We start from the raw sequence: 22,648 nt of genomic DNA, 5'->3' as shown, positions 1-22,648 counted from the left end.
TTTCTTTCCTCTCTATCAAAATATAAAATTGTAGGATCCGCCAAATTATACTGCATTAATAGAGATGACTTGACATTAAAAAAAAAAATGACGTCATCTGAATGAAAATAACAATGCATTCAAATCATTAATACATTAATCCCATTCTCTACACCACATCCAAGATGAGAGGCAATCCTCTGCAAAACCCAGCTTCAGAATTTTAGGGGAGAAATAGGGGATGAAAGATGAAGGGTGGGGGGGTAACTGAGGAAAGGGTCTAGCAAATTACTCTCAAAATCCCCAACCTAAACTGCTTCCTCTAGAAAAGGACCAACTTTTCTGAGTTACAGGCTATGGAAGCAAGGCAAAGGGGTGACTCTGTGGCTTGGTTCTTAAAAGCCAGCTGGTAACTCTGCTCTCCGAGGACAAAGCAAGGCTAGAAATGGTGTCACCAGGTCATCCCCCAACTCCAAGCAGAGGTGTACTGGAGCCTGGACATTTATAAATGGCCTTGTGTTTTAGGAGCTCCCAGAAAATACTCACATACTGGGCTTGCAAACAGGAGCTCCTAGGCTCTGGTGCCCCACAGGGCAGGCGCAAGCCCAGCTCTGCCTCTCTACTAAGCAGTCTTGGGCAAGCAGCCTGACCTCCAGAAGCCCCAGTTTCCTCACCTGTAAAGTGGGGACTATACTCTCTCTTCCTCCATCGGATTGTTAAGGGCACTGAAATATGTCTGTGCACTGAGCTTAGCACACAGTGGGCATTCAAATCGGGGCCGGTGTGATCTTTTAGCCTTCCTCCACAGCTTGCTGTCAGGTCTAACACGCTACTCAGCATACTGATCTGGTGCCAGCAAACACTGCACATAATCTAACTTAAAAGAAAACTTGTAACCACTACCAGAAGAAATAAAAACATCAACAGGACAGTGGGTCCAAGACTAAAGCAACTGCACAGAAGGCTGTCTGTCCCTCAGTTTCTCTGCGCTACCACAGCCAGAAGGTGTCACTGTGTGAAATGGACATACAGAACCAGAGACTTAACCAGCACTGTGCACTCCAAGAAAACTGAAAGAAGTAAAAGGGTAAGGAAGAGGAAATTAAAGTCGCAAGTGACTCACTCGGACTTTGATCTAAAGAATCCAAAGCTCTAAGGATAAGGATGAACTACACACCTAAAGGCATAGGATCAGATACACAAAATTAAGCAGTCCCTGCAAAATTCCCAGGGCAGGGCAGAAACGTGCACCCAATGTGTCATTGAGTTCCTAAGGGAGGGATCCCCATTCATTTCTGGGTCCCAGTGTTTGCGCACACACCAAGTGTCAATCACGCTCTAGGCTAGGGCCCTGCCCATAAGCCCTTCCTTGTTGAAGTGATCAATTCCGATTCTTGGCAATAATCCCTTTAAAAGGCCAGCTGCTGCTGTCTAGTCACTGATGCCGACCCATTCCAGGTGGGAAAAAAGAAATCAATACAGCCAACGCCTAGATGGGGAGGCAAATTTAAAGTGTAAAGCCCTGTGAAAAGCCGGAACCCACAGAGGGGGAAGGGTCCCGCGGCTCCCGGGGGTCAGGCAGGAAGGGCGCGAGCGGGGGGAGGGCCAGCCCTGCAGGCGTGGGCGCGCGGGGACTCTTATTCTGACACGGGATCCGCAGCCGCCGTCGCCGTCGCCGCGGGGTTCAGCGCCGCGGCCCGGCCAGCCCGCGACCCCCGCCCGGGACCCTCGCCCTGCGCGCCCACGTGCCACCGCCCCCCAGCCCGTCCCGGCCTCTGGGAAGCTGCGCCTCTCGGCCCGACCCCTCCCCCGACCCCAGAGGAAGCGCAGGAGGAAGAGGGGCGACGACGCGACTTTCCAAGACCCCCGCCCGGCCCGGCCCCCACGTGCCCGGGCGGCGTCAGAGCGCGGAACTTTCCAGGGCAGCGCAAGAAAGACGCTCCCAGAATAAAAGCAGTACTCGCTCGCTCTCACTTTTCCATGCTCACACAGGGGGTCCCTCACAGCCCCCCGACCCTCCGACCCTGCCCAACCCACACCGCCCCTGCCGCTCCAGTCTCCCTCGCAAGACCTCAGCCCCGACCCCAGCCCCCGCCCCCCGCCAAGTTTGGTCCGGAACTTACCGGGCCGCGGGCCGGCCGGGCCCTAGGACAGCGCGCAGGTTCAAGGGGCCGCGGGGCCGGGGTCGGGGTCGCCTGCGGGGCCGGGCGGCCGAGGGGCTGGGGGCGCCGGGCCGCGCGCGCTCGCTCCGCCTGTGGGGCCGCCCGGGCCCGCGGCGCTCGCTCCGCCGGTCCGCCCGCCCGCCCGCGCCGCCGGCCAGATAATGCGCCCCTCGGCCGCACACATGGAGCCCGGCGCCGGCGTCACCGCCCGGGACATGCGCACCAGGTCAGCGCGCCCGGCCCGCGGCCCCCAAAACACCGGGGAGCTCTTAAAGGCGACGCCGCCCGCCCGCGCCCGGATGGGCGGGGCCAGTCGGTTGGGGCGGGGCCTGATAGTGGTGGGCGGGGTCAGGCAGACCGACACCGCCCCGGAAGCACCGCCCCTCCTGACCGCACTCCACTGGACGCCCGGCCCCGCGCGCCGGTTTCCCACGAGGGCTCGGGCGGGCTCCTGCCGCAGGGTTAGGGGGGTCGTCGCCAGCTCACCCGCGGCAGAGCCGGGCGGGCCGCGCCCAGGGTTGACTCATGACGCGCTCACTGCTGACCTCGCTCCAACTGAGCTGCGAGACCTCAGGCAACTGCTTCTGAAAACCAAGGTTAGAATGCCACCCCCGGCGGGGTCGTCACACAGAAGTTCCCCTCCAGGGGATAGGCGAAACCGTAATTCTTACTGCGCAGTAAAGAGTTCTACAAAGTAAGCTCCAGACCCACCCACTTCAAAGACACTTCAGGGATGACTGCTCTCCCTCTCCAGTTACCTCCCAATCTGCCCCCGTGCCTCTGGGAGAAGGTGAAACCCCCCAAGAAAGCAAATCTGCACCCTTCCCTCTCCAGTGACTTGGAGGAAACACGGGAAACAGTCTAACCTGATAGAGGATGGGCTTTGGAGATGTTCGACTACATAAAACAAACACAGTTTTAATAGGGAAAATAAAATATCTAGTATCACAAGAAGCTCTCAATATCAAGATTAGGTTCTGAAGAATCACCAGAAAAGGCCCTTTCCATGTTCTTTTTACAGCGTTAAAACAAATAATTCATGATGAGACACCTAGATAACATATCCTAATACAAGTGAAACAAAAGTTTCACCAAACATACCTTGCAATGTACTGATATTTTCTATTTCATTTTTTAAAAAGAATCAATGTAATTCTAACCCACTGTTAGTCTTGACCCCAAACTTTAAAAACACTTAATGCAGAATAAGTTTTACAAGTAAAATTTTCTGCTATGTGCCCCCACCACAATAAGAAGTTAAAAAAAAGCCCATTTTAATTGTGTTGAGTTCCACACCTAATTGGCAACTTTTTGTTGTTGATTCCACCCCCAATCAATCCTACCCCCAAAATCTTCCAAGGGCTTAATGCCAACGTCTGGCACAACTTCCCCAGGGCCAAAAAAGAAGCATTCCTTAAACTAAAAATGATACAAAATACAAGTTGTTGACCCCCAAACACCTTCCCTGACCCAGATTTGTCAGCAATTTGCTTTGCTACTAAGAAATTCGAATGTTCAAATTCAAAAACCAAACAAAAACAGTTTATTCTCAAACAGGTAACTTGGTATAGGAATGCAGGAAACTCCCTAATCCCATATGCAAAGATAGTTTAAAGGAAATGATTTTCACTCTAATTCGACAGCTGTTTATTTTGAGAACTGCTTTACTCGACGATTAATCAGATGATGTATATTAAAGCAATAGAAGCAAAATATTACCTCACTGCTCCTCACCTGGCTCTTGATTAATGCCAACTTAATTAACTATAAACAGAGCAAAGTGTGGTCAGGTGGGAGACCCAAGACTTGAGATTGACACAGGGATTCCAGAATCTGAGCTGGCAAACCCCGTAGGAGTCACCAAGGTGACAACCATCCTGTTTTAAAGAGGGAGGCATGGGACTTCCCTGGTGGCGCAGTGGTTAAGAATCCGCCTGCCAATGCAGGGGACACGGGTTCGAGCCCTGGTCCGGGAAGATCCCACATGCCGCAGAGCAACTAAGCCCATGCGCCACATGTGAGCCTGTGCTCTAGAGCCCGCGAGCCACGACTACTGAGCCCACGCGCCACAACTACTGAAGCCAGCTCCCCTAGAGCCCATGCTCTGCAACAAGAGAAGCCACAACAGTGAGAAGCCCGCGCTCCGCAACAAGAGAAGCCACCACTCTTCGCATCTACAGAAAGCCCGCGCGTAGCAATTAAGACCCAACGCAGCCATAAATAAATAAATAAATTTATTTAAAAAAATAAAGAGGGAGGCATCAGCTGTGACATATTAATGACACACACACCCCCATGGACTGAGGTGTGCACTGGTGACAGGTGGGCTGCTCCAGGGGACAGTGCCAACTTCTCCAGCTGGGAAAGGGTGAAATAGAGTTTACTTCTGTGATAGGAAGAGAGGGCCAAGTGTGTAGATGGAAAAAGCGATAGTGAATCCAGACCTGTTTGGGGTACCAGATGCTCAGGCGGGTGAATGCTGAGACTGCTTGGCCTAAAGACCTTGTGCCTATAGTACTGAACTAAACAGCAAATAGTTCAGCTGGGTGATTATGAAATATGATGCAATCACCTTCAGATGCCATTCTAAAACTGAAGAAACCCTAATTTAAGAGACAACTAGGGCTAGAACCATGTTTCTCCTGAAGTTTTTCCCCTCTGCCCTAAGAACAAGGCAGTCAATTAATAGTTATGGGTACCAGTTAACATGATACTCTAAAAACACTTCTGTTATTAAGTTAAACAAAAATTTCTGCCGAATTCACTTCATATCCTTCAGACCAGATCCTTGCTAATAATAGCCAAGCCTCCTTCCACCCTAACCACTGCAGAAATATTCTAATTATCTTTCTAATGTACTATTAGATAAACTTCCAAAAACCAACTGAGCTAATTCCTGTACAACAAAGGGACTGAAGAAAAGAAATTTGGGCCAAATCCATGTTCGTGTCCCCTTTTATAAAGTAGAAATTGGTCAAAGGCTCAACAATAGTGTGAAACCAACTGAAAAGGAGTAGCATCACCTACTAAATGTTTAAGGTACTGTACTTTTGGGGTTTTAATCAGAAAATGTCTTTAAAGTTCCTGGTGGACAAAATTTAAGATATCTTACATTATAAACACCGGTCAACAAGAACCGTCTAAGAGACCTCTCATCACAAGGGTTTTGTAGGCTGGGGAGTCTGTAGGCACCAGCTCCAGAAGTTCACAGGCTGGTGGCACAGAAAGACATAGAATGCTTTCAATGCAGAAAATGCATTCATAGAAAAGACAGGAATCACAAAGGAAGAGGCTGCTCCCCTCCCTGGAGAGGGGTCTGGGAGATCTTTATGGATGTGACATTTGAGCTAGCTCTTAATGGATGAACATCCCAGGCATCCAGAACAGCAGAAGCAAGGGCCAGAGCTGGCTACTCCTGGAGTGTGAGGGCTTTGGGGCAGACAGGGCTGCAAAGGGATGGATTCATTAACTTTAAACTTTCTAGGTGGCTTTCTCTCTCAGAACACGGAATGAACTGTGGACCACTTCAATTCACAAGCTAAGCAGACCTAGTTATGTAGACTTTAACCAATTTTTAGATTACTGCTATCAAACAGTGACACTAGGCTCCCTCTTGTTTTCTGAGAAGCTTTCCAAAGAATAAACAAGTTGTTCATTCAAAAGTGTACCAAGTTTCGGACTTCCCTGGTGGCACAGTGGTTAAGAATCCGCATGCCAATGCAGGGGACATGGGTTCGAGCGCTGGCCCGGGAAGATCCCACGTGCTGTGGAGCAACTATGCCTGTGTGCCACAACTACTGAGCCTGCGCTCTAGAGCTCACGAGCCACAACTGCTGAAGCCCGTGCACCTAGAGCCCGTGCTCCTCAACAAGAGAAGCCACCACAATGAGAAGCCCGTGCACCGCAGCTAGAGAAAGCCCGCGCACAGCAACAAAGACCCAGTGCAGCCAAAAATTTAAAATATAAATTAATTAATTAATTTACAAAAGTGTACCAAGTTTAAAAAAAAAAGTACCTTTATGAAAAAGAGCACTACTTTCCACACTTTGCACTTTTAGTACTCTAAAGTCTAAAACTATTTTCATTGAGTTTAGGGACAATATAACCACAATCTCTAAGAGGATTATTTTAAAGTTTCTTATTTCACCCCAAATTCACTCTCAGATGGTGAGACTGCAAAGCAATTGGTTGGGAAAGGAAAGGAAAAGATTCATTTCTATGTGAATTTGATTTCCCTAGTACTTTGATATTTTTGGTACTTTTTTCAAGGACCAGAAAATAGTTAAAGGGACTATGCTTTATGAAAAATACAATACTCCCAACACATTACAGCTTCTACAACAAATGTCATTTTTTAAATCACAACACTTTTACACTAGATTAGGAGTTTGTGGGAGACAGATAAGCACCCATCTGCCCCATCCCTGTCGTGTATGCAGAAAAGCTCTCTGAAGCACAGCTCTCTAGAGATGAGCCACTTTGTCAACATGTGTTTGTTTTGAGTATCGTTTCTAACCACAATTCTGAACGCTTAGTGTAGATGCAACATGGAGTTCAGGCTCCATCTGCAGTTAGTCTCTGTGTGGCCCTGACGATATCCCACTGTTACAGGGCTCTGAGCACAAATGCTTCCCTAAAGGGTTAAATACAAACTGCTCAGAAGTATCATTGTGAACCGGAAGTGTATCTCCCACTCTGTCTTCATCTGCATGTGTCACCAGTTGGCAAGGAATATCTCTTTTGTGTCTATATATGGCTTACAAAAAAAAAAATATGCATATCTAATTTAGGTCAATTTTAAGTCTTTGAAAAGTTAGTAAGTGAACCATGTTTTCTATGAATTAAAGAATTAACAGGAAAAAAATCAGAAAACTACCAGAAAAAAAAAAATGCTATATGACAGTCTTAAGTCTAGAGATCAACCTATTCAAACCTGCTTAACAAAGAAAGAGTATTAATCACATCAGTGGCCTGCTAATAAACATCCTTGGTTTAGACATGAAGAAAAACATGTTTTAAAAACTTGGTATCCAGTTCACACCCTCCTCCCCAGTTATTAAATGGCAGATCTTCCAACCTAACATAGGAAAGAGGAAAACATTCCTCCCCAAAGTTTTCCTAATAGGATGAATACTCCCCTCCTCCACTGGTGCCCAGCATTTCACTATAGGAAATTCAGGAGGCGGGTCTTTCTAGTTTTCTCCTTCACAGCTTGATAACAAACACCATGTCCTCTTGCATGTTGACCTAGTCAGGCCTATAATTTTACCAACTCCTGGTTTGGGAGCAGTAAAATCTTTTTTTCAAATTTGGCTCAAAAATCAACCTTCAATAGAGATACTTTAAGAGGTTAAGTATAAATATAAAGCCTAAACCTTGAAAATGTCATGCAAGTTAAAAAACTGTTCTGGGGACTTCCCTAGTGGCACAGTGGTTAAGAATCCGCCTGCCAATGCAGGGGACACGGGTTCGATCCCTGGCCGGGGAAGATCCCATATGCCGCGGAGCAACTAAGCCCGTGCACCACAACTACTGAGCCCGCGTGCTGCAACTACTGAAGCCCACGCGCCTAGAGCCCATGCTCTGCAACAAGAGAAGCCACCGCAATAAGAAGCCCGTGCACTGCAACGAAGAGTAGCCCCCACCTGCCACAGAGAGCAAAGAAAGCCTGTGCACAGCAACGAAGACCCAACGCAGCCAAAAAAAAAAAACTGTTCTGCTGTATTAAGAGTTTTAGACCAGCTTAAATGACAATTCTCAAAGGAAAAAAATTCAGAAGCAGCCCCCATTATCTGTCCTCCTGAAACTCCATGTAGACTGCATACTATTATAAATAGAGTCTGCATGGTCTGATTTCACTGGCCATCATTGGTTTCTGATTGAAAATACTTATTCAGAGCTCAATTTAAATATTATTTTAGAGTTCAATCTTGAATCCTACTATGGCACATTTTATAAGACTCTCTACCTTTGAAGGTAACTTTGGGCTTTTCTTGCCAAAGGTGCTCAGTTCAAACTCTGATTTTTAGATGAGCATAACCTCCTCAGGTCAAGGGAACTCACCAGATTGTTTCTTTACCTCCAGGTCCCTGACGGTGCCCACGCTGTTCCTCTCCTGGGAATGAGTAGCCACCTAAAAAGCAGCCCTCCCCACCGCCCCTTCCTTTGCAGGCTCTCCTTCCGCAATCCAACTGCAGCATTTTGCTGCAGTTATCAGTTCATGAACTTGTTTTTTCTAGTAGCATATGAGCTCCTGTGTCCAGCCAGGTGCCTGACCCTTAGCAAGTTAAATGAATATTTCCATCACACTCAAAAGTAAGGCTTTTCCTACAACATACTATAGCCACATAGAGTGTAGGTTTGAGCCTTTTTCCTAGTTACCCTGTCATGCTTCAGGAGGCACTGCAAGTCCATATGGTACACCAAGGTGGTGCAGTGGCGGCAGCGGCAGCAGCAGCAGTGTAAGGCTATGATGAACTAAGGAACCCACTGTCAAAAATCAGCCAATCCAGGAACCTCTAGATCATCAGCCCTCAGTCATACGCAGCAGCCTGTGGCCCCAACGTGGACTGGTTTGCTCTTGGGCAGTATTAACTGCCATAGATAGCTATCCAAACTTGGGTGCCAACCTCAAGAGGAATAGTCAGCCTTGGTATGATTCTGCTAACAACTACCTTTACTAGGCACCTACAACAATCCAGCTGCTTGCTTCGTGCTTACCATCCCCACCCAACAAATGAAGAAACTGAGGCTCAAAGAGGCTAGGCCACTTGCAGTTAGGCCACCTTCCTGAGGTCACAGAGCCAGCAAGTGGCAGAATCTGGCTTTCTGGCCCCAAAGTTTCTACTGCACACAGGGCACTTTTACAAAGCAACAAAGACAAATTAATTCTTCAAGAGCACACTCTTGCAGAAGGATCTATCTACTGTCTGCTTCCTTTAGTTCTATACACATCTCCAGAGCAGCCCTCTGCAGGCAAGCTCCTGCAGGGAACACTGTGATAATGCAATAGGAAACCATCCTGTTAACCACCCTGCCAGATAGTCCTGAGTTTGTGGGTACATTAGCTGAGCCCCTAGAACTGCTAGGTGCAGGTCCACTGGTGGCTCCCAGTTCTGACAAAGCAGCTTACTGAGCAAAAAATGATAACCTGAACATGTTTTCTATGCTCAAATTGGAGCCCAAGAACTCAGCCTGGAGTGTGGGGAACAGGAAATGAAGAGAGAGCATGCATCCACTTCCCAAGGGCAACAGAGCCCAGAGGTGGGAGTCTGGTCACGTGCACAGTTGCATTGCTTGTCCACGCCCACTTCCGGCCTGGGCCTTCCGCTTCACCTCATGAGTCAGTACTTGGGTGAAGGGAAAGGAAAAGAAGACAGACTACCAGAAACTCTCCTTGTAATATGCTCTCTCTCCCCTGCTGGGCCCTGGGCCCTGAATGAATATCCACCCCGGCTCTCTGGCTCCACCCCTCAAAAATACACCTACTTAAGAAAAGCACCTGTCACATAATTGATCTATGTGGACTAATATCAAATCCGGGCCACAACATAGGAAGATCAAAATAGTGCTTCCCCAGTCCCAATACAAGAGGGAACCCTAGGGCAGAGGGAACTCTGTGCACCAAGAACCTACTGATACATGACAAAGCAGTCCACCTATTTGAAATCTCACTTTTCCTATGCCATAAACAACAGCCAAGCACTACCCTTGTCTGATTTTTTTTTTTTTTAAGATTTAAAACAAGGCGAGAAGGGCTTTAATAGCTGTTTACCTCTTTGCATAATATGCACTGCCATGAAGAAATGCCACAGGATTCCAAAAACACACTGCTACCAACTTCAAGAAAAGTAAAGCTGAAAATGCTCCTGGCAATAACCATTCCAGACTCTCTTTTGTTTCTCCAAGACTACAGCCACAGTCATCCTGGATCAACTAGTGCCAAAAGCCAACAATCAACCGGGAAAACACCATAATTTCTGCTTCCTTTCAGAAGGAGGAAACAGAAGCAAGGAGTCCAGTGAGGAAATTAGAAGGGTAGTAAGGTTTCACTTCCAAACCTCCAAGAAACTCCACCCCAAACTCCCAACATCCAGGAATATGCCCAAAGAAGCCCTGAGATATTCTTTCATTCATTTGTTTACTTGTCTGTGACTGGGATGTAAGATCCTTGAGGGCTGACTGCATCTGTCCCTGGGGGCCCAGCTCACTGCTAGGCCCCCAGCACCCAGCATGGTATGCCTAGCACATCACTGGCACACATTTATTGCTGAATTATTTGCTGGCATAGGAAGTTATATGAGCCAGAAAATCTAACACTTTCTATTTTTCAATCCAATTTTAGTTGTATTAAAAAACAAAAAAACCCTACCTTATGGCCACACAGGAAAACTTGTGCCAAGTTAAGCCCTTACTTGAGTGTTTAAACGTCCCTTATAGGCCAGTTTGGAGAGACAAATTCATATTCAAACAATGCACCAGTGTAAACAAAGGCAGCCAGGTTGCAGAGAGGATAAAGCCAAAATTAATACTAGAAATTCAAAATAACAACATCCATTCATTTGGATGGAACGACTCCATACAGTAGTTATTCCCCAATTCCGAGGGAGGTCAGCTTCTTTCTTATCATCAAAATCCCACAGGGATTTAATGCCCCCAGTGCTGTCTCCAACAGGAAGGAAACCCTGACTTCCCCAGCTATTTCAGTTACATAAATCAACAGTTTATTGTCCAGTTAGAAGCTGGGCAGTGTTGCGACCCACATACCTTTTTAGAGCTGCCCACCAACGGATAACCACGTTACATTACACCTAATAAATGTATCTAGATCAATATCGTTTCTAACTATCCGAGGGTTTTTATTGCTGTAAGGATCTTTCAATTCAAAAAAAAGTTTAAAAAACTTCCCGTTAGATAAAAGGGACTTGGTGGTGGCGCCACCATCCACCAGAGTGAAGTCTGTGGCACACAAGGGACATCATAATTTCAAAAGGGATAATAATCCCCTTAAAGTTGTTTACCCTATGTTTTATATTTTAAAAATAATAAACTTTGCTCCTTTCCCATATAATGGAATAAATGTCCTTAAAAGAATTAAGAGAAATTTAAGACTGGCAGATATTTCCTGGCTTCAATAGTAAATTCACTCTGTGTGGGGGGGGGATGGGGGCAGAGGGAGGGAAAGGGGATATTTCAAGAGAGGGGGAAAAACCCTTTTCTTCAAACTTGGAAGCAGTGCAGTGGGGGCCTAGCTCAGATTCTTCACCCACTATTCACCCGCAACCCGGGTTTTAGCTATCAAGGGCAAGTGCCATCTGTCCCCACATGAATAAGTGAAAAAGGCTGGACCCAACTCACCAGCCATGATGTTAAGGCTTTCACTAATTGCTAAGACAAAACCCTCTCAAAAAAGATAAAAAGTGTCCTGCCCACCCCAGCCTCCATCCCCAGAGTTTGAGTTAGCATCTTCACAGCTCTCTGAATCCTTGGGAACTCAAGGTGAATCCTGATCTCCTCATGGGCACTAAGCCACACACTCAATGTACTATTCTTTTGTGCCAATAAATGCCTTTGTACATCACTTTTCCAGTCTTTTGTCCCCAAATCTGATCCATTACCCTAAAAGAACGGTTCTTCTTCCAAGGTTCTAACGTGTAAGAAGAGATCACTCATCAGGTAACTGCTGCATATCGCTCAGTCAAGCAGTCCCAAAATATGGCCGTGATCCTTTATGGTTCACCTTCTTTTTCTTCCCACAATTCAAGCTAGTAATAATCTTCTATCTCGCCTGTGGTCTAATTATAGTAATACATCTCCATGGCCTTAACTCACAAATTACCCCATTTTACAGAGAGAGAAAGCAAGGCGAAGGCAAACACAAACCCCTGTCACACAGCAAATCCATCTCACGTCTGCTATCTGAACACAGAAAAACACTACTAGACCCAGGTGGGCAGTGGGTTTTGCACGAGACACTCCGAGTTTCTTTCTCTTCGCTCTGCGGGCATATTTGGCCTTGGCAAAATGTCAAGTGCTTCCTGTCTGGGAGTCCAGACCAGAACCATAATCTCCTGAGCACAACAACCAACCTATTGCACACCAACCATGTGCTAGGCGCTGTGTTGGCTGCCTCCTGTTTGTTATCTCAGATTCATTCATTCACACATCTAGGAAGCACTTCCCATTTGTAGGCGCCTTTACACACATTCACAGAGATGTGACCCCCTCAAATATTTAGTAACGTGCTGATCTTGTGCCATAACTTATCCAAGGCCACACAGCTAGGAAGGACAGACCCAGAATCTGAATCAGGTCCTTCTGACTTCAAAGTTCCCTCTTCCCTAACACCTCACCTTGCTGGTCCTATGGGCTTCATTTTCAAATAACAAACATGTGCCAGCACTTCTCTGCCCTGTCTCAGGACACCTTAAGCCCCGAGCTCCCCACCAAATTTCCTCTTCCCCTCAGGGCAAGCTGACCAGGAAGAGGCAGTAGGGGAGCAACCAGGTCTGTAGCAGCTTCCTGCCTGGACTTGACTACCCCAGGAGCAGAGGGCCCAGGAAACTCTCCAAGCGCTTCTCCACAGAAGAAAATAGCTCGAGTTGAAACTTGTGTCCACATGGTCCACCGACAGATTTAGAACTCAAATTATAGCCTCGGCAGGAGTCTTCACAAAGGACTCAAATTAAGCAAGACCCAGATGGAAATGAACAGGAGAGACAGTCTTAAGTCAAACTTGTAAAGTGAACTGCAGTTCTAGCAGAATCAGAGGGAAGAACTGGTTGAAATGCTAAACCAACCAAGTTCAGCCTATATTTCAGAACTCCACTTCAGGAACATTTTCCCCACATTTTTAGCCTGAAACTTGTGCATGGACACGAAGTGGTTACAAGTTACTCAGGTTTCAAACTGAGTTCATTCCTGTCCTTTGGACCATCTCTCAATGCCAGCATTCATCTACTTGGGCTCCAGAGAGCTCTGCGTTTGGCAAAACAGATAAAATTAGCTACTGGAGTGAACTTGGAATCCAGGGTGGGCCATTAAAAAAAAAAGGTACACATGAGATTTGTAAAAGCCACGTAAAAACTTCCTTTCAGCCAAGCTGAAGTCACCTAAAACTTAGAGAAATGAATTCAAATCCCCTGTTCCTTGCCTCCCTTCCACCCTTCCTGGATCTAAGGTGACCCATTTCCTGCTTCTTGCTCTGCCTTTCAAACCCGAGTGGCCCACAAATTGAGGATCCACTGGAGATCAAGGGGTAAATCAGAAGGCCTAGGGATAGAAAACACAGCTGGAAGAACTGAAAGAGCGTTTTTCTTCTCTTTTTTTTTTTTTTCTTTTTTTGGGGGGGTGAGTTATACTATGCAGAGGGAGGACTGAGGAATGGGACAGGAAGTTGAAAGTGTGATAATGGGGTACAATGCTCCAGCCCTGTCCCTCCTGCCTCTACACTGGCCTGACAACACTGTGGTGGCCCCATGACTCAAAAATGGAGCAACCAAGACTGTCCTTCGACAACAGCTCCTGCTCCCCCAAATCTAGCAGGTCTTAAAGGATGAAAGAAAACAGCATTATTTTTGCCTGTCTCCCAATTTCCCTTCCAATCACAAATTCCTCCAGGTCCCTGGAAGCTGAGGTAAAAGTTCAGAGAATAGCCCTAATCCGGCAAGAAAGAAGACTGAAGATGGGAGGGGTATATTTCTGATCTCTCCTTCCAGAATAGAGAGAAGTGGGTACCACTGAAGTTGAGGGCTCGAAGGAAAAATGACGGAAGAGTTTCTCCCTTAGCAAATCAGGAGGGAAACCTCAGGAAAGGAGGCATGTCCTCAGGCAAGTGGAAGGGGAACCCCTGGGAATTCAGGGGGACCCTTTAGAGAAGTGAAGAAATCCACTGTGTCCTCCATCAGAGAGGAGGTATCTTGAAAGAGTGCAGGCACGTTTCAGAGATGTGAGGAGCCTAACAGAAGTGGGACATCTCATATTACGGGGAGGACCTCTGGAGAAGCCAGGGACCCCTCCAAACACTGCAGCATCCACAGATTAGTAGGAGTCCCCCCCAGAATGGGAACTTTTTTGGAAAAGTGGGGAACATTCCTCAAGTAAATAAGGATCCAGTCAGACGTATGGGCATTTCAGAGTAGAGGGCCCCCTCAGTAAAATGGAGGTACTCATCAAAAAGTAGCGGGTCCCATCAAAAGTGGGGTCAAATCAGAAAAGTGGGGAACACCTCCAACAAGGATTCTGACAGAAGCAGGAACACCTCAGATTAGTTGGGGGGCACTTGGGAAAAGGAGGAAGTCATCCAAAGAAGTGGGGACAGAAAAGCAGGGAGAGCAACGCAGAAAGGTAGGGGGAAAGGGAGACCTGTGAAAAGTGGGGGACACCTTAAAAAGGCAAGGGCCAAAAAGGAACACAGAACAGTGGGACAACAGCTCAGAGAAGCAGGGATCTCCTCGCAGAGGTGGGGGTCCCCCAGAGAAGTGAGGGGAAGTGTGCCCTAGAAGCAGGGATATCTCCCTGAGAGAAGTGGGGGTCCCTCAGGGAAGACATGGGGGTCCCAGAAACGCAGGGGATCCCTCAAAAAGCAATCCCTCGGAGAAGCAGGGATCCCCTTAGAGAAGTTGGGAGCGGTAGTCTCAAAGAGGCGGGGGCCCTCGGAGAAGGCGCCCCTCACGGAGGCAGGCGGTCCCTCAAAGAGATGGGGCACCCTCAGGGAAGGGAGGCTCCTATCAGAGAGGCGGGGTTTAGGGAAGCAGGTCTCCTCAGACAAGGGGGTCCACGCATGGAAGCGGCCCCCTCAGAGAAGCGGAAGCCCCAGAGAAGCCCGGGACACCGGAAGCCGGGGACCCGCCACCAGCGGCGCCCGCCCCTCACTCACCGAAGTTGCTCGGCGCCTCTGCGGGCGGCTGTTCGGCCCTGGGCGGCCTCGGGTGGCAGGGTCGTATCCAGTCCGCTCGGGTTCCGCGGCGGCAGCTCCTTCAGGTGGCGCCCGCGGTGGCGGCGGCGCGGCGACAAGACGACGGACTATCGACGGACTAACTGAGCGAGCGGCGCGGAGCGCGTTCGGGCGGCGGGGGTGCGCGTGCGCGCGCTGGGGCGCTGACCCCGGGCGGGAGGAGCCGCCGCACAGCGCTCGAAGCCGCCGCTCGGTCTCGCCGCTCCGTCTCACACTGAAATTGCCCGCTTCGCAGCCCGGCTTCCCCGGTTGCTAGGCAGATTTCGCCTCGCACACTTCCGGGTTGAGGCGCGTCTCACTGAGTGGCGGCGCCGCAGGCCAATGAGGTCCAGCCAGGGTTCCCGGGATCCGCGCCCCGAAGAGGGCGTGGCCATACTCATGACGGACAGCAGCCGACGGCCAATGAGCGCGCTGGCCGGCTGGCCCTCGGGATAAGGCTGAGGGCCTGGGCGGGCCCAAGGAGGCGGGACGAGGTGACTGACAGGCGGCCTGCCAATGGGAGAGTGTAGCGGGCCTCAGGTCCAGTCAGGGTGCTGTGGGGCGGAGCTTATCTTCAGGGTAGGAACACCGCGAGGGGTGGGGCATGAGGACGCGTTAATCCGTGGCCGGCTCGCTCGGACATTGGCGGGGGGTTACGCCGGGCTGCCCGGCGGCCAACAACTGGATGGGCAGGGGGTTCCCCGCAGTGCTCAGCAGGGGCGCCCCACCCACAATGCATCGGAGGTGGCCTGGGCCCGGCGGGCGTGGGGCGGTTACGCCGGGCAGTGGGCGGGGCCTCATGAGGCGCGCTCTAAGGACACTGGGCGAGCTGCGGCGCGGCCTTGTTTCCGAGGGGTTTCGTTGGCCCTGGGCTCTCTTCTGACTAGAGTCACGGGTTCGACTCTCTTCTGAGGTGAATCTTGGGTTTCTTGCCTCCGGCCCCCGTTCTAAGGAAAACCTTGAGGAATCTTGCCCCTGACCCCTCTTTCTGAGAAGAGTTTTAGCTATTCTTGCCCTGCCCACTTTTCTGAGAATTGCCAGGAAAAGAATGATTTTGTATGTTCAGGACCACCCTCCACCACCGCTCTCTGTTCAAAGAAGATTTGACGGGATTCGGGCCCCTGTCCGCTTTACTAAGGAGAATTTGGGGAGCTCAGGGTCCACTGCCTTTCCTGGAGAGTATTTAGAGAACATACCCTGCCTGTTTTCTGAGCCCTAGTGGGAGCCACTGGCCTTGTTCCTCCCTGATCTGGGGGGCAGTGGGGGCTGCATGTCCCCGGCCTATGTTTCTTTTTTTTTTTAAATATTTATTTAATTAATTTTTGTTTGCGTTGGGTCTTCCTTGCTGCGTGGGCTTTCTCTAGTTGCAGCGAGCAGGGGCTACTTCTTCCTTGCGGGTGCACGGGCTTCTCACTGCGGTGGCTTCTCTTGTTGCAGAGCACGGGGTCTAGGAGCACGGGCTTCACAGGCTCAGTAATTGTGGCTCGCGGGCTCTAGAGCGCAGGCTCAGTAGTGGCGGCGCACGGGCTTAGTTGCTCCGCGGCATGTGGGATCTTCCCCCACCAGGGCTCAAACCCGTGTCCCCTGCATTGGCAGGCGGATTCTTAACCACTGCGCCACCAGGGAAGCCCTAGCCTTCATTTCTAAAGATAACTTGGGAAATTTCTAAGTTGCATGTACCTCCTCCAACCAGAGGAGAAATTTGGGATTTAAAGCACCTCTCCTCTCTCCAGAGAGGAATTGCAGGAAACGGATGGCCCCTCACCCTTCTTAGTCAAGAACTGCCAGGGAGCTATGCTCCCTGCGCTTTTTCTAAGCAGTGTTTGAGTGTTGCAGGAAGAGTTCCTCTTTTCCTAAGAACGGCAACCATTTAATTCCTGTGCCCCAGAAAAGTTACCCATTTAGCTCTCCTTCCTTGTTTTTGTTTTTTGTTTGTTTGTTTGTTTTGAGGAGAATTTTTCCAAGCAGCTGTCCACTCTTTCCCAAGGGTCAAATCCGTGGCCCTTCCTAATTCTGTCCCCTGTCGGGCTCTTCAGTCCCACTTTTCTTCTCTGAGTGGGGCCCTTCCAAGAAGTAGTCCTGCTTCCCACCTGTCCTGAGACAAAACTAAGTAGTCACCAAACTCTGCTGTAGCATCCACCATGGCCTACCAGGCATCAGAGGCCTTCACCTCTGTCTTCCCCCAGCTGGTCTGAACTGCTCCTATGATTTACCCCCGAAGAACCCAGTTATACCCTTCACAGGCAACCAGACATCCACTGAATTGAAGGGGTGAAGAAGGCAGCAATGAGAAAGAGCCATAACACTCTGAGGATTCAATATGGCAAACTTTTATCTCCCCCCACTTTGTGCACAGAAGTGTGCAAGTTACTGAGATACCTGAATTATAGGATGGAACTTGTGAACCAAGATGAGCACAATAAAGGGAAATAGGCCTATTAGACAAGGCAGACTGTTATACTAAAGAGATACCCAGAATATGTTGTAGGAATGTAGAGGAGGAAGTGATTAAATTAAATAATGGATGTGGGCTTCCCTGGTGGTGCAGTGGTTAAGAATCTGCCTGCCAATGCAGGGGACACGGGTTCGAGCCCTGGTCCAGGAAGATCCCCCATGCCACGGAGTAACTAAGCCCGTGTGCCACAACTACTGAGCCTATGCTCTAGAGCCCGTGAGCCACTGCTACTGAGCCTGTGCTCTAGAACCCGTGCTCCACAACAAGAGAAGCCACCGCGATGAGAAGCCTGTGCACCACAACGAAGAGTAGCCCCCATTTGCCGCAACTAGAGAAAACCCGTGTGCAGCAACAGACCTGACGCAGCCAAAAATATAAATAAATAAATTTTTTTTTTTAAATTGAGGTAATGGATGTGATGGTGCTTCATAAACCTTGAAGCAGTGTTCCTGTGTAGAAAGGATTATTGTTATTGTTACAAGTGGGCTGACATTCCTGGAAGAAAAGTAAAAAATAAATTCTGAGAGTCAGAGTGATGGGAGGTTGGCAGAGAGCCCTGTGGGGCCTGACTCCCTGAGTGATCTCAGCCCAGACCCAAGTGGCAAGGCTCACGGAGTCCTTGGATAGGAAAAGAAGCCACTGGAAACATAAAGACACTGTGTTCCCAGAGTGCCTTGTTTGTACCTCTGTTGTAGCACTTACCACATTCTGCAAGTGTCTGAGGCAGTCTGGGTGGAAAATAAACCCTTGGACTTTTGGTGACTGGCAGAACTCGGGTCAAACACACGCCTGCCACTCCCTAGCTAGGCCAGTTACTTTCCTTAGCCATATCAGGAGTGAGAACACCAGTCTCTAAAGGTTGCACTGAGGATTGTGAGCTCAAAGTGCCTTGCATGGTACCTGGTACACATTAGGACTCAGGAGTTTTTTGTTTCATTCCAGTCACTAACTAGGTTGCTTTCTGAGAGCAAGAATCCAGCCTTAGGGCTTCCCTGGTGGCGCAGTGGTTGAGAGTCCGCCTGCCGATGCAGGGGACACGGGTTCGTGCCCTGGTCCGGGAAGATCCCACATACCACGGAGCGGCTGGGCCCGTGAGCCATGGCCGCTGAGCCTGCACATCCGGGGCCTGTGCTCCACAGCGGGAGAGGCCGCGACAGTGAGAGGCCCATGTACCGCAAAAAAAAAAAAAAAAAAAAAAAGAATCCAGCCTTATTCATTTAAGTAATCCCTCAGTGCTTTTATAGTTCTGAATTGAACTGGGATCAAAGAGCAGCTTGTTGTCCAACCCCTTCATTTTATACATGAGAAACTGAGGGGCCCAGAGGGCAACTGTGACTTGTTCACATCCTACTGCTACTTTATGGCTGGATCCTAAACTTGCATTGTCTTAATCTCACTTTTGGCCTCTGTGCAGGAAAGATAAGAAGGAAGGAGACCTGTGCCCTTGAGTCATGCAGAGCAGAGTCATGTAAGAACCCCAAATTCCCTGAGCCTTACTTATGTCTCTCTCAGGCAAGCTGGGAGAAGGTTCTGGATACAGCTCTAATACAGTCCCCAAACTCAAGAGCAAAGGGCAAGTGGGGTCCCTGACCAGGGTCAAGGCCACCTAAATTAACTTTATCAAAGGGAAATTGCAAATGAAGTGAGGTTATTTCAGAGTTACTCTATGTAATTTCCAGACTGATCCCTGGAAATGTCAGGACCTATAATTAGATCTCACTTTTTATTTTAAGAATGCACAGAATTTCTCTGATTCTCTGGAAAAAAGCATTGCCTGGAGGCAGAGATGTTGGATTAAGCGATGTCCATGAAGTCTGGAATCCTAAGCATAAGCAGAAGTCCCATTTGGCTGGAAAATTGTATCCTTGAAGAATCAAAGGCAAATGGGCATTTGTCAGAGAGAGTGAAATACCCCACCAAAATGGATGACGGAGCACAGCTTCTGAGATTAAAAAAAAAAAAAAAAAGAAAGAAACAAAAGGAAAGAAGAGCACATGACCCATTCCAAGGATGGGCTTTCCTTTCCATGGTGGTAGCAGCGATTGCATCTTTCTGCATCAAGGCATGTCCCTTCCTGGTCTGGGAAATCATGTGGGCAAACTGGCTAAGTGACATTCACATCCAAATAGGGAAATGGGAACTGAGCCAGGTGAATGCACAGGCAGCAAGGAAGGCAGGGCCTCAACAGTAGTTAGAAAAATGATGACCTGATGGGTGCTAGCCTGCAGAGACATTCTCTTGGTGTTTTGGCTTTGGACAAGGAAGAGTGCCCACTGACAATGAAGAATGACAGCTTGTTAATACCAGTGGAAAGGGTACTAAGCACAAATATGAAAGCCCAGTAGTGTCACTCAATGATAGTTGAAGTTCAGGTACAAACAGTAAAGTGCCCCTCCATCATTGCCTCCTAAGATTCTTGGACTGCCTAATTCATTTGTGTTTGACAAGCACTGTGAGTTTCACATATGTGAATTGCTAGTCTACTGAAATTTGCATCTTTTGTCAGTGGTAAAAACTCAGTGCCTGGGGGGAGGGATAAATTAGGAGGATGTTAATCCCAAACTCCTAATTTAACACTACTATATATAAAATAGATAAATAACAAGGACTTACTGTATAGCACAGGGAACTATACTCAATATTTTGTAGGGACTTCCCTGGCGGTCCAGTGGCTAAGACTCCACTCCCAATGCACGGGGCCCGGGTTCGATCCCTGGTCGGGGAACTAGATCCCACATGCCACAACTAAACATCCCACATGCCGCAACTAAGACCCAGTGCAGCCAAATAAATAAATAAATATTTAAATATATGTATATAGTAATAACCTTTAAGGGAAAAGAATCTGAAAAAACCCTGATATATATGTATGTATAACTGAGTCACTTTGATAACTTTGCTGTATACCTGAAACTAACACAACATTGTAAATCAACTATACTTCAATTAAAAAAAAAAAAAGTCAGTGCCTGTTTCCAGAGAGAAATAGACACCACCAAATCAGGAGGTTGGCCTATATGTCCTCATATAGCGCCTGAATTATCCAGGAGTGGGGAGCAGGGTGTAGCTTTATTGGTGTTGGTTGGCTAGAAAGTCTAGAATCAAGTCCAGATTGGAGTTCAGGAGTCCTTTCAGTCAGACTTTTTTTTATAGATCTCTGGGTCAAAAAGCTGGACTCTAGTAACAAATCTTACCCAGTTTGTACTGACACAATTAAGTGAAATTAGTGATAACCCTTTTCTGAGACAAAAAGTGTTATCTACACCTACATACCTACAGCCTAGAAGACTTCTAAATCAAAACGGTGACTTCCCCAACCAGGAAGGAAAGCATTTCTGAATAGGAGAGAGTTCATCTTAGACACTCTGTATGCAGAAAGGAGGAGCTGAACGCAGACTTACTGCTGCCTTCAGAGAATTCACCTTGAGATTCTGTTGGATCTGAAGGCCTTTGGCATCCCAGACATGCATTTACACCTGAGCCTAAAACCCAGGTCAGGGCTTTCATCCTGCTGCATTTCGTATCCTTCCCTTGATCTTTCTCTGCCTTGAGACAACGGCCCTGTGCCCAGGGACTTAAGTGACTCCAAGTGGCATGTGTGTCATGCCTGTGGTCACAGCCCACTGCTTTCATTCCCTCACCATTCTCTCCTCCTCGTCAGGCTGGTGTCTAATCCTGCCACTAAAATCTCTCTCTCAACTTAAGTTCTCTCTGAGAACTTAACGATTCCCATTCCAGGAACTCTTCTTGGTGTGTATTTTCTCTAACCTCTAGCATCTAGAGGACACTCCCTCCTCCTTGAAATATCTTCCATTGGCTTTCAGGGAACTTGACTTTTCTGGTCTCCTGTTCAGTCTCTGTGCAACTTCTACCTGGAAATTCTGCCAGGCTGCTCATCTCTTGCCACTCTTTGCCCTCTATGTGTCATCAGAGAATAAATCCCTTTGTGGAGTGGGACTATATAAGAACTCTAAGATCTGTATTTCCAGTCTTCTGGAGTTCCTTGTCCAGGGTCTCCTTTGCCTCCAGATGGTTCCACGAAGATGTGACTCAAACCTGACCAAATATCGGACCAAATTTGGTAGCTCTCTCTTTGACCCATCTCCCATTCTTTAAACTAGCTGCTCTTTGTTATTTTCTTTCTTTCTTTTTTTTTTTTTTCTTGCACCAATGTCACTTTCCCAGTGTTCCAGGATGAAAGCTCTTAAATCTTTGGAAGTTTTAACATCATTCTTCAAGCTCAAACTTAGTTGCTAAATGTTGTGATTCGCCTGCTCACTTTTCTATCTACTCTTTTCAATTTCCATTGCTACCACCCAAGCCTGGACTACTTTGCGCAAATATCAGACTGATTTCTCTTAAATCATGGACCATGTGACACCCCTACACAAAAAACTTCAATTTTTTTTTTTTTTTTTGTGGTACGCGGGCCTCTCACTGCTGTGGCCTCTCCCGTTGTGGAGCACAGGCTCCGGACGCGCAGGCTCAGCGGCCATGGCTCACGGGCCCAGCCGCTCCACGGCATGTGGGATCTTCCCGGACCGGGGCACGAACCCATGTCCCCTGCATCGGCAGGCGGACTCTCAACCACTGCGCCACCAGGGAAGCCCAAAACTTCAATTTTTATGGAGGCTGTATTGTATTGCTTTTGTAATCAGGAAGAAAAAAAAAAAAAGAATTCCATCACCAAAATGTAAAGACTGAATCTTGACCTAACGTTTGAAGCCTTCTCCTTGCCCCTCCCTTCGCTACAGTTTCTTCCTGGGATGCTTTCTTCAGGAATGATACCTTATGTTGATTAGTGCAAAATTTCCTACACTGAATTCCACAAGGCATCAGAATGACTCAAGATATCAGTAGAGATTCTGTGATGGGTTTCCCTGCTTAAAAAAATTTTTTTCAGGACTTCCCTGGTGGTCCAGTGGTTAAGACTCTGTACTTCCAGTGCAGGGGGTGCAGTTTCGATCCCTGGTCAGGAAACTAAGATCCCACATGCCACATGGCATGGCCAAAAAAAAAAAAGTTTTCAGCCAGAAGATTTCGCTAAACCTTTAATATTGATAATACATGTTGTTATGTTATATTACAATCCCCCTCCCTTGAGCACATGATGTTTCC

At 48.1% G+C, this 22,648-nt stretch overlaps 1 protein-coding gene across 8 annotated transcripts in view; it reads right to left on the bottom strand.

Annotated features, from left to right (window-relative positions):
* GATAD2A (GATA zinc finger domain containing 2A) overlaps window positions 1–15,511 on the bottom strand; it is a 100,798-nt gene extending 85,287 nt beyond the window's left edge. For 6 of the 8 annotated variants that reach the window (XM_079916728.1, XM_079916731.1, XM_079916735.1 and 3 more), the window contains exon 1: window positions 2,103–2,368. The gene's annotated coding sequence lies outside the window, so the exon portion shown is untranslated. Of the gene's footprint in view, window positions 1–2,102; window positions 2,369–15,018 lie in introns of those variants that run through there. The other 2 variants (XM_079916730.1, XM_079916733.1) reach the window with 2 other exon arrangements.
* Between the last annotated feature and the right edge of the window lie 7,137 nt (window positions 15,512–22,648).

This window comes from Stenella coeruleoalba, assembly GCF_951394435.1.
Source record: "Stenella coeruleoalba genome assembly, chromosome: 3".
NCBI classification, from domain to species: domain Eukaryota; kingdom Metazoa; phylum Chordata; class Mammalia; order Artiodactyla; family Delphinidae; genus Stenella; species Stenella coeruleoalba.
Note: the sequence above shows the minus strand (reverse complement) of the source record. Positions and strands in the feature narration are given on the sequence as shown.